The sequence below is a fragment of the Culex quinquefasciatus genome, chromosome 2 (genome assembly GCF_015732765.1).
Source record: "Culex quinquefasciatus strain JHB chromosome 2, VPISU_Cqui_1.0_pri_paternal, whole genome shotgun sequence".
Classification (NCBI taxonomy): Eukaryota; Metazoa; Arthropoda; class Insecta; order Diptera; family Culicidae; genus Culex; species Culex quinquefasciatus.
Window position 1 is genome coordinate 191,208,818 of NC_051862.1, and position 8,015 is coordinate 191,216,832.

Sequence of the window (8,015 nt, forward strand, 5' to 3'; positions counted from 1 at the left end):
TCTTTGAGGGCACCGGCCACTCCAGGTTGTGGCCACTACTGTCGAAATGGCCATTATTATGTTCAGTATAAAAAACCATGAATTTTGATACCCATATTGCCACAACTCGTATGTTTCTGTAAATGTCCCCCCAGACCCCGGGGGAACTTTCTTTGAGGGCATCGGCCACTCCTGGTTTTGGCCACCACTGTCGAATTGGCCATTTTTCATGAGAACCGCCGCATCATAGCGGCTTCCACGCCGTCCGCTTCGCTCGAATTTCCTCCTTCTGCTGCCGGTGGTTCTTCCTTCTGGTTGCTGGTCCTCTTCTTCTATTGGCCACTGCTGCTGCTGCTCCGCGCCGGCCCGACGTGCACAGTTCGAGTGCTCGTTCCAAAGTGACTTGTTTTTGCGAAATTTTCTGCTTAAATAGCGGCACAGCCGGAGAACGGCACAAAAGGGGCGCGGTCTCGAATGCATACGCTCGCTCTGATTGGTCATCTGTCCGATTTGTACTGAAAAATTACTCATTTTGATTGCATGTTTTAAGTGCTTTAACTATGTTTAGTCAGACTATCTATGTAGTTAAACAATAGCTGAAGTCTTCCTCTTTCGATTGGTGGTCCAACCATCTGGATTGATTCACAGGGAAAAAAGATATAAGCGTTCAAAATGTCCCCTTTTTTAACGCTTAAATGTGACGCTTTGGATCGAATTTCTGAACTGGCCCCCCAATATAGTAAGTAAAGACATAGTCCTATGTCAAAAACAGCCGTGTGTTGTTTCAGTGGCCTGGCCGATGTCACGGGAAAATCCGGTCCCCGAATGAGGGAACGGTTCACGGCTTAGAGCAAGCAGTTCAGCCAGGTTTGAGCAAATCCAGCTAGAAATCGCCAACTGGAGGTGCAGAGCTTCCGCTGGGGATGGCTTTTGATGCGATGCACAACAACTCGATCCAAACACTTCCGGTTCCGCCAGTACGTCGAGTACTCCGGAGAGATGTTCACCAGCGCCCAGTTCACTCAGCGTGCCGTGCTCAAGTTCGCGCACTACACCGAGGCCACCCTCATAGCAGGCCAGTTCACGAATCAGTTCCACCCTGCGTTCCGTGAGCCACAGCTGCTGATCGAAACCGGCCCGCTGACCGATCAGGCGTCCTATGCTGCTCAAGTTCGTCAACTTTGCCATCCTGTGCAACACCAAGTCGTCGCACTCGGTCGGTCTGATGTGGTGGCTGTTGGCCCGTGAGGAGCTGAAGCTGCGCGGAAAGATCTCCGACAAGTGGGAGCTGAAGCCAGATCTGTTTTTCTAATGTGATCCGGAGGAGGGTGAAAACTGGGGTGAGGAAGCTGCTCTGGCTGCTGCCGCGGCTGTTACGGCCGTTACTGGTGCTGTTAGCCTGAAGATGATCCAATTCGATGACTGGAACGAGGACGACGCCCAGACCATCGGATCACCCTATAGGGTGGAGCCTCGGTGAATTCAAGGAGAAACGACGGTGCTGCTACGCGCAAAGGGCCATGTCCGAAGCTGGTCGGCTGTTTGTCGATGACTGACTACAGAATGCCTCTAATGTTGGCTTATCAACACTTTGACATTCAATTACATCTCATCATTTTTCAACTGGAATTGAGTGATAAATAGCTCGTTAGGGAAATTCTCGTATGTTTGGCAGGTTAAACACTCGCTCCTAACTCCATCCACTTTGATGATTTCCACTTTTCAAACAACTTATTTTATAAAACTGTTAATAGAACTTGCTTGCTCAGTTCTTATGGAGCAATTTATCACTCGATTTCACTTTAAAATGCTTTTATGAGCTGTAATTGAACGTCAGAGTGCTGATATGGCAACATTAGTGGCGCGATGGAGTTAGATCGACGACGTTAGATGCTGTTCCCCTACTGATAGCTGATGAAATAAAATCATTCACGTTAGTTATCGAACGATCGTAATCATCCGAGTGCGGTTGGAATTAAAAACAAAACGTTGCAAAACGTTGTGTAATGCAATTCAAAATTAACAATTATGATAACTTGTCCATCGATCCAAAAGTTTCAGAATTCTGCAAAAAGGTGAACTTGATCAATTCCATTGATACTAGAACTACAACTCAAAAATTTGTTATTGACGAATCCGTGATTAACAAATATAACAACGTTAGAGAATTTTTTGTTTTGTCCAGATTGAAGTTTAATAACTTTATTTTCAAACCGTTCTTTAAGTCAACTTGGTCAGGAAAACGAAATGAAAAAAGACCGAATAATGATAGTTTTTTTAGTATTGAAGAGGAATTTGAAATATTTTTTGGCAGAATTCATACAATTTTAAGTGACGGTGAGAAATATTATTTTTTGTTTAGACCTGTTGAAACTTGCACAATTGCACCATCTGTGGAAGAACGATTTTTGAAAGCAAAAGTAGACGTGAATAATTGTTTGTACCTAGTTCAAATCAACAACACATTGTCAAAGTACGTATCGATAGGGTGCGATGAAACTATGTATTTAACTAAAATTATGTATAAACTTCACGTAGATTAAAAAATAAGGCTTAAAACAGCATTTTTGAAAAATAGAGGAATTGAAAGAAATTATTTCATAAATAGTATAGAAATATTCGCAAAGGTTCAAGATGGAAGGCAAAAATATATATAAATGATAATAAAAGTTCTTAAACATATGTAATTCCTAGTTTTTTTTTTCAAATTCCCTTAAAAACACATCAACTTATTCTTTTCGAAAAAAAAATTAAGAGAATCTGTCAAATAATAAATTTATGTTCAAGAATATGATCAAATTCTAGCACCATTTAAAATTTAAATTAACAATTTTGCAAATACTAACTATTTGTGAAAACATCACCACCATATTTTCGAACCAACAATTTGACAAATCGTCAACATTTCCCAAAAAGTAATTTAATGTTTCTTTATGGTCACTAAATCATCCTCGTTCATCCGGGAAGCCAAGCTCGAAAAAAGAAGAAGACTATCATCCATCCGCAAGAGGAGGAGGAACTGCTTCTTTTGGTTCTTTCTACAATTTGACTTTTTTTTTTTTTGTTTCGCCGAGAGTTGCCAAGTGCCATCGTCAGATTGCGAAAAATACGAAACGACAATCTCAATTGATGTCGGAGCAGCGCTAAATAGCGATTATAACTGCAGAAAGAAATCCGCTTGGCGATTGAGCGGGGTTCTCGGTGAAATTTACGTTTATGATTTAACAGTTTAAACTTTTCCAAATTTTGATATATTATGTTGTAAAAAATTTAAAATCTTTAAATCTTCAAATCTTCAAATCTTCAAATCTTCAAATCTTCAAATCTTCAAATCTTCAAATCTTCAAATCTTCAAATCTTCAAATCTTCAAATCTTCAAATCTTCAAATCTTCAAATCTTCAAATCTTCAAATCTTCAAATCTTCAAATCTTCAAATCTTCAAATCTTCAAATCTTCAAATCTTCAAATCTTCAAATCTTCAAATCTTCAAATCTTCAAATCTTCAAATCTTCAAATCTTCAAATCTTCAAATCTTCAAATCTTCAAATCTTCAAATCTTCAAATCTTCAAATCTTCAAATCTTCAAATCTTCAAATCTTCAAATCTTCAAATCTTCAAATCTTCAAATCTTCAAATCTTCAAATCTTCAAATTTTCAAATCTTCAAATCTTCAAATCTTCAACTCTTCAAATCTTCAAATTTTCAAATCTTCAAATCTTCAAATCTTCAAATCCTCAAATCCTCAAATCTTCAAAACTTCAAAACTTCAAATCTTCAAATCTTCAAATCTTCAAATTTTCAAATCTTCAAATCTTCAAATCTTCAAATCTTCAAATCTTCAAATCTTCAAATCTTCAAATCTTCAAATCTTCAAATCTTCAAATCTTTAAAATCTTCAAATCTTCAAATCTTCAAATCTTCAAATCTTCAAATCTTCAAATCTTCAATTTTACAGTTTTTCGTCGACATTTTTATCCTCGCAAGATTTCCTCGAGATTTTGTCAATTGCTCTCCAAGGAAGGGCGCGGTCATGGAGGTACTGCGAGGGCAAAGCGCTGATTTCTGCGCTCTCTTGAGTCCGTCTATTTTCACCCTTCACCCCACCTACGCTGCGAGCAGGAGGAGGGTTGGCAGTTTTCTCCACCCTGTTTCGCTAAAACCATTCACCAGAACCGAACCGGCGGGGACGGTCGTTGTATGAAGAAATGCTGCAGCTGAAGAACAGGTGGAAATCGCGAAACCGTGAAGGGTGGAGCAAAAAAAAAAAAGAGGAGACGAAGATTTGCTATTGTTTCCAAACGAACAAGTTAGCAAACAGCGGCAACTTTCCAGTCATTGCCTTTTGCAGTTCTTTTTCAGTCACTAAACTGAAGCATGCACTTTTCTGAGTCACAACAGCATTTGATGGATTTGTGAAAAGTGGCTATGGATTGGCGTTTGTGGATAAATATTTTAGTTTTAATTTATGTAATTATTTTGGGTTTTTGCGCGTAGTAAAGAATACATTTATCGATTCAAAGCTATATTTGTTGTCTCAATTTCCCGGGAAAGATTAAACTTCAGTTTTAATTTCAAAAGATCCCACGCAACGTGTTCTGTCACTCACATTCCAGCGTAAACCCGAACGCCCCCTCTAAAAAGTTTCGCTTCCGAGATTGATGAGCTGCTGTCCATCGGTCCATCGGGTATGGGCAGGGTCAGGATTTAAAGCCAAAAGATTAATATTGGCACAACCAGCCAGCCATCGGTGCCCAAAACCCTCGTTGACGCCGGTTGACAGTCAGGACTTTGACGATCCCGGGTTCCAGGGTGCCACCCTATTCGTTGGGCACGTTTCTCATTTTCTAACCCAGCACGGTCAAATCTTTGGGGATGGGGATCGGCTACAAATTACGTGTTTAATAGACATGAATATAACAATTAAATCAAAATCAAACTAAAACTCCAAATAAAACTAAAGAAAAAAATGTGGCAGAAAAAGCAGTAAAAAAATATGATTTTACGAACGTCCCCAAAGTTGTCACTGACCCCGGATTTAGTTAGGTCAAGCTGGTATTGGCTTATCTTGGCCGGGTAATCGCATTCTCCGAAATCGATTACACACTCTTCCGAAAAAAAAGTAAGTAAGGTATCTGGGTGGGTGGCACTTTTTCGGATGACTAAATTTTGAGGGGGTAGAGCTGAACCACCCGGAGGCGTCTTGTTTCGGTGAAGGACAAGATGCATTTTCAAAAATAACATCAACAAGAGACAACTTCCAGCAAACATTTCAGGACAGAAGATCCACCTACTTTGTGTTAGGTTCTGTTCAATAATTTCAAATTTCATATCTCGATCGGCCTGAGGCGACAATTCCGAGAGTTGTCCAACATGGTGAAAAGTGGAAAGTATGTTAGGAGATTACAGAACGGAATTTTCCCGAAGCAAGGATTATTAGCTCTGACGGCTAACGAGCTAAAATCAGCGATATCTTGAGATGATTTCATACCCGAACCCAAATTCAATATTCGGTTGGTTTTGGTTTTGGTTTTGGTTTTGGTTTTGGTTTTGGTTTTGGTTTTGGTTTTGGTTTTGGTTTTGGTTTTGGTTTTGGTTTTGGTTTTGGTTTTGGTTTTGGTTTTGGTTTTGGTTTTGGTTTTGGTTTTGGTTTTGGTTTTGGTTTTGGTTTTGGTTTTGGTTTTGGTTTTGGTTTTGGTTTTGGTTTTGGTTTTGGTTTTGGTTTTGGTTTTGGTTTTGGTTTTGGTTTTGGTTTTGGTTTTGGTTTTGGTTTTGGTTTTGGTTTTGGTTTTGGTTTTGGTTTTGGTTTTGGTTTTGGTTTTGGTTTTGGTTTTGGTTTTGGTTTTGGTTTTGGTTTTGGTTTTGGTTTGGTTTTGGTTTTGGTTTTGGTTTTGGTTGTTACTTTTAGTGTTTTATCTATAAATTTCAATTTTCTTCCTTTCAAAAAAACCCCCCAAAAACTTGCATATCTCCTCAACTTCAATCTCATACTCCCATATCCACATGTGCACACAATGAACGTGTAACGTGTAACGATCCCGACGTCCCGTAGTGTCCATGGCCATGGTCCCAGAACGGAACGGGTCGCACTCAACTGTTGGTGGTGTTGGGGTGTAACATTATCGTCCGCCCGTTCATTCATCAATCTTTCAGACGTGACAAAATTTAATTATTTTTATCTCGCCTCGGAACGTGTTTATTTTGAACTGGGAAAGCTCTACACTACTTGCTATTCGTGGTGATGGTAAGTTCCCTGCAAGGAGGTCCCTTTTTAAGAGAATGGCCAAGGACTTGGCAGCCGCCGCCGGCTGGAACCCATCACAGGGATATCGGTTATGCATTTAAATGTTTATTTCCAGCCAATTATATCGTTAAACGCTTGGAAATTGGCAGCTTGCTTCGAAGGGGAGAAAAGCAAACAAAAGATTTTTCAACTGTCAACCGAAACAGCGCCATTGAGGGCAAACTCAGACGTGATTGAGAAGAGATTTCACTTCTGGAAGGAATTTGCAGATTCAACGAGAGGAGCAATTCTACTAAGAGCTAGCGATGCATACCGAGGCAAATACAGCACAACAAAACGCCTCTTTTTGCTTAAATTTTAAGTGGAAAAGTCCGTTGACCACTACTGCGGCTGCCGAGCACAATGCACCTTCAGACGAAAAGTCTGCAAAGGACACCATGGCAATCTGCAGTGTCCTACCCTAAAGATTGAGATGGAAGGTAAGAACTTGTTTTTTTTTTCGTTGGTTCCACAATTGTTTTTGACCAACTGCACATTTCAGCTGCACATTCCAGGTTTCGCCCACTCCTTGGATGGGGTGTTTTTTTGTTTGTCTCAAGACTTGTCCCGGACTGCAAAGCCACTTCTGGAGAGTTGCTGCCAGGGAATGCCATTCAAAAGTTCTGCTGGACATTTTTGGAGCAACGGTTGGTGAACCGGACAAATTCATTACTTTTCACTTTTATGAAGTATTTTTCTTTGAGATGGTATGAGCAACCATGAAAGAATGCTTGCGCCAAAGTTTTGAAAAGGTGGTTGCCATAGACTGTCTTGAGAAATAAATACCATTTGATGACCTTAGCATACTTTTTTTGTGGTTTTTAAATTATTTTTTTTTTGTTTCATGATGTTTTCAGACAAACGGATATTCTTGTATAGAAGAACTATTTGACAAAAAGTGCAAAGAATATCAAAAAATAAAACCAAATTGTTCGCCCAGCAGCATTGTCTTGGCTCTCTCTTTTGTGAGATTTCTACTCGATACTTGTTGTCTGAAGGTTTGAGACGGTGAGACAATTCAAACCTCTTTTCACACCTGCGCAATTCTTTAAGAAATCGTTTTTTTGCAATTTAAATGTTTGTGTATTTTAATCTGGCTGAAACTAGTGCCTTCAGTATGCCCAAAAAAACCATTTTGAATCATAAGTTTGTCCATATAATTTTCCATACAAATTTGGCAGCTGTCCATACATAAATGATTCATAAAAATTAAAAAATCTCTCTCTTTTGAAGGAATGTTTTGATCGGTTTGGTGTCTAGGGCAAAGTTGTAGGAATGGATAAGAACTACACTGAAAAAATGATACACAGTAAAAAAATTTGTGATTTTTTATTTCACTTTTGTCATTTAAACTTGATTTGAAAAAAAAAACAATTTTCATTTTTTTTTATTTGATTTAGGTGACATCAAATGCCAACTTTTCCGAAATTTCCAGAATGTGCAAAACATCTTTGACCGCGTTAAGCATTTTTGAACCAATAATGATTTAAAAAAAATCGAAATATTGGTAGCAACATTTTTTCAACTTCATTTTTCGATGTAAAATCGAATTTGCAATCAAAAAGTATTGAAATTTTAAAACGAGACACCGTTTTCAAGTTATAGCCATTTTTAGGTATTTTTGCCTTTCTTACTAAAGAAAGGTATAGGGTTTGCTTTTGGCTCCGACGCCAAATCAAGCTTCGTTCCCAAATCATTTCTCGAGCAATATTCATTCGAAAAATCTGCAAAAAATCATGGACGATCGATTTTCGA

The 8,015-nt window shown here is 38.9% G+C and overlaps 1 pseudogene; it reads left to right on the plus strand.

Annotated features, from left to right (window-relative positions):
* Positions 1-754: 754 nt before the first annotated feature.
* LOC6047747 lies at positions 755-1,459 on the plus strand (annotated as a pseudogene).
* The last annotated feature ends 6,556 nt before the right edge of the window (positions 1,460-8,015 follow it).